This window comes from Vidua chalybeata, chromosome 2 (genome assembly GCF_026979565.1).
Source record: "Vidua chalybeata isolate OUT-0048 chromosome 2, bVidCha1 merged haplotype, whole genome shotgun sequence".
Lineage (NCBI taxonomy): Eukaryota > Metazoa > Chordata > Aves > Passeriformes > Viduidae > Vidua > Vidua chalybeata.
This window is the reverse complement of record NC_071531.1, coordinates 19,733,329-19,742,641: the sequence shown is the minus strand read 5'-3', so window position 1 is coordinate 19,742,641 and position 9,313 is coordinate 19,733,329. Positions and strand designations below refer to the sequence as shown.

Genomic DNA, 9,313 nt, shown 5'->3' with positions numbered 1-9,313 from the left:
TGATGATCCTTTTGGGTCCCTTCCAACTCAGAATAGTCTGTGATTCTAGGATTCTGAAATAATTGCTCAAGATTATCATAGATTTCTTTCAGTGATGATTTCCCCCACATTTTCCTGAGGGAAAGAGAAGTTGCCTTTCTTTTATTCCACTGCCATGGGTACACATCTTCCATTTTGGCATGTTCAGATTATGACATCCCATCACCTGTACCTCTTACCTTAGACAATAAGGCCAGCTGCCTGCACCTTCACTGGCTCTGGTGTCCTCCTGCAACAGAGCTCCTCTGAACCTCAAGGATCCCAAGGATCCCTGTGACCGTATGTTTTCATTATATTGCCCTCCACAGGGTGTATCAAACATGTTAAGAGTGACACCAAAGACAGCTCTCCAGCTGAGTCTGTGCTTGCACAGGCAGACACAGCAGGCAGGGTGTTGACATTTTGTAGGTACTTTGGAACACCTCAGAGAAGATAAGACTTTCCAACCTGACAAAACTTTTGGCAAAGGACATAGACACAAAATATCCCATGCCTCTTCTAAGTTCACACATGTGAAAATGATAACCTGTGGCATATTTAGTAGTTTAAATTTACTTTCTCTCTTTTACCTTATTATATGGAGTCACACCCATTAATCTTCATGAAAACAAGCCCATGCTATAAAGGAGTGGCTGAAAGAAGTTTTATCCCTCACACTTTCCTTAATTTGAGGACACTGCAACTCAGAAATTCTGAAATAGGACAGAAAAGGAATTTTGTCTTATTATATCTTAATGTATTTTAAATTGGGATGGATAAAATTACCCTGGAAAACACTTTGGCATGGTATCATTCAAATCTCCTTTAAACAGGATCAGCTAACTAGGTAGGAAAAAATTACCTGCATTCTGTAAAGCCTTGTCTGTAATCACTTATCATATTTTACCCATGTAATAATGAGGAATATCACCAAAATAGTAGATGAGATGCATAAAATAAAGCAACAATTTCTCTTTAGATGTTTGTGACTTATTTTACTGCAAATTGCTTGGGGGTTTTCTGTTAGCCAACTCTAATTTCCTTCTCTGAGATTGTAGAATCCATTCATTTGAAGGGGACATAAGCCACCCTAGAGTCATGGAGTTGAAGAGGTTACAGAATTTAATCAGCTTGTTTACATTATTTATCTTTTTAATTATTTATCTTATTAATTTTTTTTATTTATTTATCTTTTTAATTTTTAACAGCCTACATTTTCTCTATCATTCTCCCAGGGCATTATGGCAGTAAAGCTTTTCCAAATGAAGCTGCCAAGCCTGAGTTTTCAAAAATTCTCCCTTCACATCTCAGGATAAATTCCACTATGTCTTACTGAGGAGATTCCAGATTAAAAGAGGAACCATTTCAAGCTGTAAAATCTGTAATGGAAAAAAGGGCTGAATATGCTGTGGAGTTAGGATATATCCTTGTTTTTTTGGTTAGTTTGCATGGGACATATCCCAGACACTATTCTCCTGGTGCTTAGAGCTCTACTTTTATGGAGGCCACTGCCTCCCAAGAGGGCTCTCTACAGAGTCCACACCTCTCCTGCCACAGCCCTCCTGGACAAGCAGTGACTGGGGCTGCCATGAAAGATTTGCCCTGGAGTCAAGGGGCCCAGGAGATACTGTTCTTTTTCCTCCATACCTAACATAACCAACTGCCACAGAAGAGAAATTTCTGGGAGGACAGGCACAGGAGAGAACAAGTGTGACATGTAGGGAGCTCATGGGAAAGGATAAAGAGAGCCCCTTTTTGGCTCTTAAAAGTGTAACAAGAAACTAAGCAAAATAAACCAAGAAAGTGCTAGAGAAAGTCAGAAGAATTGTACTCCAAAAGGAGAATTCCAGTCTCTGATGCAGAGATTTGGGACTTCACAGTGTGTAGCCCATGACTGGGCTAATGTCAAAACCACAACTGTTTGTGGAGTAATGACCATCTGAGGATCAGCCTTCTAGTCCTTCAAGCTGTAAAAGCTGCAGATGTCAGGAGTATCTTAAAGGGAAATAGCCTTAAGAATGAAGTGTTTGGAGAAATCTTGTTGAGACATACCACACTGAAGATAAATCAATGCAATCATTCCTGGAAAGCCTGGCTGACAAATTTCCCTATCGCATAGTTTGTGGGGATAGCATAAAATGTTTCCTGCCTTACTGATGCAAACATTCCGGGTAATTTCAGTAAGACCCAGACTAAATCTTGGAATGAAAAAAATAGGATTGAGCCAGGAGTTTCCTGGTGCTTATGAAAATCCCCCAGGAGTCAGAAGGAAAATTATAGCTGTATTAAGGTAGCCTAGAATGTCAGAGATAATGCTTGATATGGACTTTTCAGGGGAATTTCAAAATTGATTCAAGAGATTTCTTATTAGATTCACTCGCTGCAGAGTGCTACAATACTGTAATGGTTTTGGTTGGATAGGTTTTCCTCCATATTAAGAAAACAGCTTTCTAAAAGACAAAAATTACACATGAATGAATACGGCATACAGTAATTGAAAAATGATGTGTCTCAGTCTCCCATACATGAAGCTGATATGGCTAGAATTATTTACAAACTGTTTTAGGTCTTCAGCAGAGGTGATACAGTTGCTTATCACAGATAATAAATACCTACTGAGAAGGAGTTTAGGTTCAGCTGCAAAACTACTGAACTTCTTGTGACAGCGTGGTTCTTCTGGAAAGTTTCTGTGTCTTCCAGCCAGGGGCTTTAGCTAAGGGGCCAGCTGCCATTTATCCCATTTAGGAAATGTGATTATCCATACATATTGGAAGAAATTTTTTTAATGCTGAAAGTGTAATTCTTTCAGGACAAATCCACTGTTCACAAAAAGTTATCTGTTTTGAAGCAACCTGGTGCCTCTAAAATGCAAGTTGCCAAAAGTAGCTGGCAGTGAGCTGGATGTGGGTGAGAGCTGAGGGGAATTCTGGGAGGAGCTGGGCTCCGAAGAGGCAGCATGGAAAGAGAGCATCTGGTGGCTGGAGCCGTGACTCCAGTCACTGTGAGCCGCACACAGGGAGAAACTCCCCAGCACTTGCAGTCACATCCTTTCAAAGGAGATCAGCAATTCCTGTTATGAACTTCCTTTAGGTCTTCAGTAAACACTGAGACTTTTCTTCTCATCCTGTTGAATAAACTGCAGAAACAGAAAATGTCTCAGGACCCCTTGGGAATGCTTGTTGGCTATCTAAGCACAGACACAGGATTAGATTATATAGCTGTGGATGTGGAGTTCTTGCTTGTATCAGTTTTATTTTATTGGTTACGTGTGAAGTTGTGTCATGCTGGTTGCTCAGCTGAAGCCACACAGTGAGAATTAAAATAGAAAAGAATAGATGTAGCATTCAGGACACAGTGTCCAGAGGTAATTATTTTGGCCCAGTCAAAACATTATTTTTTTCTTTAGAAGTGAGGAGGAAAAAAGACAACACTTTTCCCCATGGTATCTTTCTGTGCTTCTGCTGCAACAATTAAGTTAATACATCACATCTGCTGTGCATCCTAACAAGGGAGGGTAGTCAGGACCCTTACCCAACTCATCCAAGAGAAAGGCCTGAGATGTTTCTTTCTATAACCCTGCAAGCAAAGTCTTTATTATGGCTGAGGAATGTGACTGGTACTTATATCCTAGACCTTTTCTTTATATCTGCAAACAGTTAATATAGATTAGTTTTCTAGTTTTCCCATTCCAACAGCCATAATCATCTTTGTTTTTTTTTCATAGAACTCCTAACTTGGAGTCCAGTGATTAGTGTGTACCCCACTGGCATTTGTCTATACATCTAAGGCACCATCAGGCAAGAAAATAAGAGTGTAATCCAAAATTAATCAATGAAATTAAAAAGGGTCCGAAACTACTGTAATTTTTTTAGTAAGTTTGAATTTTGAAGATGAGAGAATTTTTAGGCTTTCAAGTTACTAACTTTGACTTTTGGAAAAAAAAAAAAAAAAGAATCTAACCCTCCAAATAGTTTCAACCCAACTGGAAAAAGAAATTTTTGGCTCACAGCTTCTAAAAGGATAATTCAGGCTAATCCAATCTTCAGGAGTAACTAAAATTGTGATGCCAAATTTCTGTTTCTAGCCCAAATTGTTTTGTTATGCCAAAAATGTGTCTTGAAGAATTAAACTGCCTGAGGTTAAAATGTTTTCCCTGATTTACAGTGTTTGCTTAAAAATGTATTTAGGCCAATGACAAGCAAAGCAGGGTGTAATTTAACTTGAAAAGAAGTTACTATCATGCTGAAAACCTCTCTGAGAAACTTTGGATATATAAAAGATAAAGGGAAATGCTGACAAACCAGAACTATCACAATGCCAGAGAGTAAAATAGTCTTAAATAATTTGCATATTTTGTGAGGTATTCTTTTTATAATTGACAGTGGAAACGTGTATACTTTGCAAATTCTAATCACGGCAAGTGCTGCAAGATCAGCAAAGGTTTATATATAACTTCATCTGCATAAAGCAATTGCAGTGAGCTACATCCCATCTAAAATTAATGAATTTACAGATCAAGCCCTTTATTCAAACACCTGTATTTAAGTGCCTAGCCTACTCTCTGTATCTGAGTAAGGTGTTACCGTGTGTTAAACCCAGTATCTAGAATTACTTTTCATCTGCTGAATAGCTCTTGAGGTCCAGGGAAGGGAAAAGTTCAGCTGCCTGAGCAGACCTTTTGAGATGGTAAATATTTCCTCAACTTAAACTTTTTCAATTATTCTACACAGCTTCAGCTGCTGCTGCAGAATATCATGGACTCAATCTGCCAGTCCCCAATGGTGACAGCCTTGGGTGCCAAGGGCCATCTCATTTGGCACTGACAGCCTGACTCTGGGTAACTGAGTCTCACCTTTTGTTTACTAGGGTTAATAGAGGCTCAATCCAGTTGTATGAACAAAGATGGGCGTAAAATAGGCTGTTTCAGAGGACTCAGGATGTCAGGAGAATCTACTCAGGTACAACAAATGTGGGTGAGGCCTCTGAGGACAGCTGTGCTGTGCTGGCCAGGCAGCCAGCAGAGAGGCAGAATGTCTTACCTAGGTCATTTTAAAAAGCACTGGGTGCTAAGCTGGGACAACTGAATGGAGCTGTCAATTTTCATTAACTCTAACAGGAACACAAGGATCTGGAACTGAATTTCTGTCTGTATCTTGTGTTTAAACTGGTTATCTAAACTCCCTCCATGATCAGCAAAGAGAGATGTTTCCAGGGTCTCTTGCCTTAGATGTTTATTTCAATGTGGAACAAATCTTTCTGCAGAAAATCCTCACCCACTCTGTGTTGATTAAATGGGAGATCTATATGAAAGGCTGCAGGAAAACAATAAAAGGAAGATGAGAAAAAATGCCAACTACATTGTGTATTATTTTTTCAGAATATCCTTTTATTAGTTCAGATAAGGTCTATTGAGTTCACTGGAAAATATTTTAAGTTTTAATGAGAACAATTGTAGGTCCAAAGATACTTCAGGTCAATGAATTCAAAAGAGGTTTTATGCAATAAGACACCAGTCTATTCTGCTTTTATAGCCCACCTGTTTTAAGTGAGATACTTGGTGGGCCTGCATTTGCAATACAGCGAATTTCTGGGCAATTGCTACAGGACCATATTTCAGTACCTGAATAATTTTGTCTTTTATGTTCTTATAGGGCTACCTAGAGATTAAACTGGCCACTTCTGTTCCTCTACAGACATTCACTGTCATTATCAGAAAATGCAGGCACATGTAAACTCTCCTGTGTGAGCAGGTCAGTTCAGAATTGAACCTCTGGTTATTGCTGCTGCCAAGCTATCGTAACCTTTTTTAAAATAAGATTGCTTCTTCTCTTGAAAGAATTTTCAGGAGAGAATCTGTGTTTCCACCTTCTGGAAACTGGAGGTTGGTATGGGGGTGGTGTTTGTTTTTTGGATTTTTTAAACTGAGAAACCCAGATAATTTTGTGACTGCTTCTGGACCATACTCTGATTACAGGTCTTTGCAAGAGGTAAGAACCATAGCAGAAATTTAAAGGAGTTGTCTATGTTTAATGATTTTTTTTTTTTTACACAGAAAAAAAATCCAAGAGAAGAAGCTGCTTGCTGTGGAAAATTCCATCTCTGCCTATCTCTCTAAAACATAGATCTAAAGATTGTTATTCCTGCTCTCTGGTATTTGAGTAGCTGGATAGTTTAGGCTGAATATTGTCTTTTAGCTAAAACATACAATTTCTAGGTGCCAGACAGCTAATAAAAGAAATTGACTTATACTGCTGTACTAAATTAAATTAAATTGCTGTGTTAATTAATTTTCCTCTGTACTCCAGATTAGATTGCTATGGATTTTCCCATAAAAATACTGAATGTCATCTGTATTTTAGTACTAGTGCAGACTCATCCTGACTCAACTGTGAAGAATTTTGCTGTCAGGAAGACCTCACACTGTTTGATGAAATGTGTTCACAAAACACAGTACTTCAAGTGATTTCTAAGCATGCACACTAGGCAAGAAGAACACATAGTTTAGGTTTACATACATTTTTAATGTTATTTATCAGAAAGGGGTATAATATTATTTCACAGGACTTTCAGTGGGTTTTAATAAGTTCAGTGCTACAATTTACTGTGAAATTGAAATTGAAATAGTTCCATGCCAAGGGCATAATCAGTGTGAGAATAAGACTGGGATTTGATAAAATATAAGTTTGAGGGAATAAATTGCACAGGGAGTTAGTAGTAGGGCCTGGTTAAAATGAACATCTTAGCTTTACCTTTTAGGAAAAGGAGAATACTTAATTTTGGTTCAGAGCAGATTCATGTTTCAGCTAAAACTTCAGGCCTCCTTTTGATCCATTTGAATATGACAAAGGAGTTCACTGGGTAAGACAGCAGCTGAAAATAAAACCTTCATTATTATTTACTTTCCCACAGTGATCACCCAGTAACCAGAGAAAGTGCCTTTGCAGGCTGTACAGTGTGCCAGAAGGATGGGACAGCCCATCCCTGGCCAGGACCTCCACAGGGAGCATCCATGGCAGAGGAACACTGGCCCTGAGCAGGTGCTTTTCGGTGCTGTTACAGTATTTCTCTTGGCAGCACATTTTGCTGGGACTGATAACATTTAATGCCCAATGTGGACAAAACCAGCAGCTGTGCAGTTGTGCCGTTATTTCCTCTCCCCTCTATGAGTTGTGCCTGCATTGGCTCAGTTCTGAAATCTCAGTTTGATGTTCTGATGTGAAAGCAGAAACTGAACTGAATTGTGCAATGCTGAGAGGAAGAGGCAAGTGTGCCAGTTTGCCAGACTGCTGTGTCCTACCTCAGCTTTTCCTCCAGGCAGGGTGATTGCATTCTGCTTATAAAAATAGCCCCTAAATTTGTTTTAAACTCATATTTTGAAAACATTGCCCTTATGTAATTCTTGACACTTTGCAAAACACAAGTAACTGTGTTTGAGCCCCAATCACTATATTTTTGTCCTTGAAGGTTGGAATTCCAATACTTGAAGAGTAAAGCCCCACCTCCATACCTGATACATTTCAGTGTTTCACTCCATTTTTCACTTGTCAATGCATGCAAACGAAGACCTAGGGAAAGCTTTTCAGGATGCTAATGGGGAACTCTCCGGTCTGACGGTGCTAGCAGGGTGCAAGGCTAGAGCAGAAAAGGAGGAAATTAGTCTTTCACCCTGGGAAAGCATTGCCTACTGCTTTAAGGAGCCATCTAATCTCAGTAGCCTTTTTAAACAGTTTACATGAAAAGAAAAAAAACCAAAACCCAACAAACAGAGGGAAGAAAGGAAGAAAGAGATTTCTGTTGCAAATTGACAGGAATGGTTGTATTGAGTTTCCGTTGATAAAATCTCTCCACAGCAAAGAGTTACAAGGAACAAAAGAGGCTTTATGACTTTTTAGAGGGAGAGAAATGAAGACATAATGATGAGGCTGAATATGCAAGCAAACTTCTCCAAACTTGAGTATTTGGGGATTTATAATTTATGTTTCTGCATAAGCAACACATCTACTTGTTTTTTGTTTTTTTTTTCCAGCTATTTTGGTGAGCTTTTTTTCTGTACGTGACTTAGCTATTTATGTTCAAAAAGAGAGATTGTACTCTAAAGTCAGAGATGACAGCAACTCACTAGGCTGTTTCAAATGTGAATGAAAAAATCTGGGTTACCGTATCAGCAGTATGTTAGCAAGTGCAAGTTAGTTTAGGATAGGCCATACAAATAACATTTATATATAATAATTCAAATGTTTGTCTTTCCTGCAATAGCAGTATGCAAAATGGAAAGCATTTAAGAAATCTCTGAAATAAAGAATAATAGATTTAATACCAATAGACTGCAGAGGAGAGAGAGAAACTTCTAGATGATCTTTTGGACATGAAATTAATATTCAATGGGAGATGGTAAAACCCTGAAGTTTAAAAAAAATACGAATCTAAAATGTCTTTCATCTTTCTGGAACCATTCAGGTCAGAGATATCTTAAAATTATAAATATTTGTCCACTGACATTTACTAGGTCAGTAAAGCAGTGAATATGATTTTATCAACTGCATAAAGGAAAACACACAAAATCTGAGAACTTAATTCTTGATTATTATTTCCTAAAGCAGCGAGAATGCCAAAGAAATATGAGGAGAAGACTTAAAGCATTCAAAAAAGGGACATAATGACCTGGGATATGTAAACTTGATGTTCTGCCCTCAGGAACATACAGAACCCATGATTCCACAACATGAAGTCTCTGGCAGCAATATTGGCTGCAGGTATTCTCATTACTATCTTTTCCTGATTTCACCTGCACAGTTTCTTGAAATCCACTAGGAAGCCAATCATTCCAACATAGTTAATGGAAAGATTTTAAGATTGTTTTTTGTGGGGTTGTGTTTATTTGTTTAAGTTCAGAACAGCTGCACAAAGACTGAAAAGTGAGCTGCTGCTACCAATTCACACTTTATTTTCTTAAATCTATTAGCTTGCATCTAAAAGCTTGATATAGTAAAGCTGGTGTCTTGTTGATGAGAGCAAAGACATTGAATGAAATGCATTAAAACTGGTGAAACCAGTAAAAGATAACCACCCAGAATCATTCTAGAGGTTTGAATGTCATCTTGGTCTCTTACCTTCAGTCAACCACTTTACATCCTTAAATATGCAATTCCAGTGAGTGCTTCTTCATCCTTCACTGATAATAGTTCTGCATTTAACCAGCCAAATTACTTTTAAAAGGGAAGTTTTGCCTTCTTAATAGCTCCAAGGATTGGTGTAAGAACTTCAAAAGCTAATTTTATGCTTTCAAGTAAATTCC

The 9,313-nt window shown here is 38.3% G+C and overlaps 1 long non-coding RNA gene across 1 annotated transcript; it reads left to right on the top strand.

Moving 5' to 3' along the window:
* Window positions 1–231: 231 nt before the first annotated feature.
* LOC128784723 (uncharacterized) lies at window positions 232–6,235 on the top strand. Its single transcript, XR_008429590.1, has 3 exons — window positions 232–318; window positions 5,670–5,768; window positions 6,071–6,235. It is a non-coding gene; the product is annotated as an uncharacterized LOC128784723 (long non-coding RNA).
* Window positions 6,236–9,313: the final 3,078 nt, after the last annotated feature.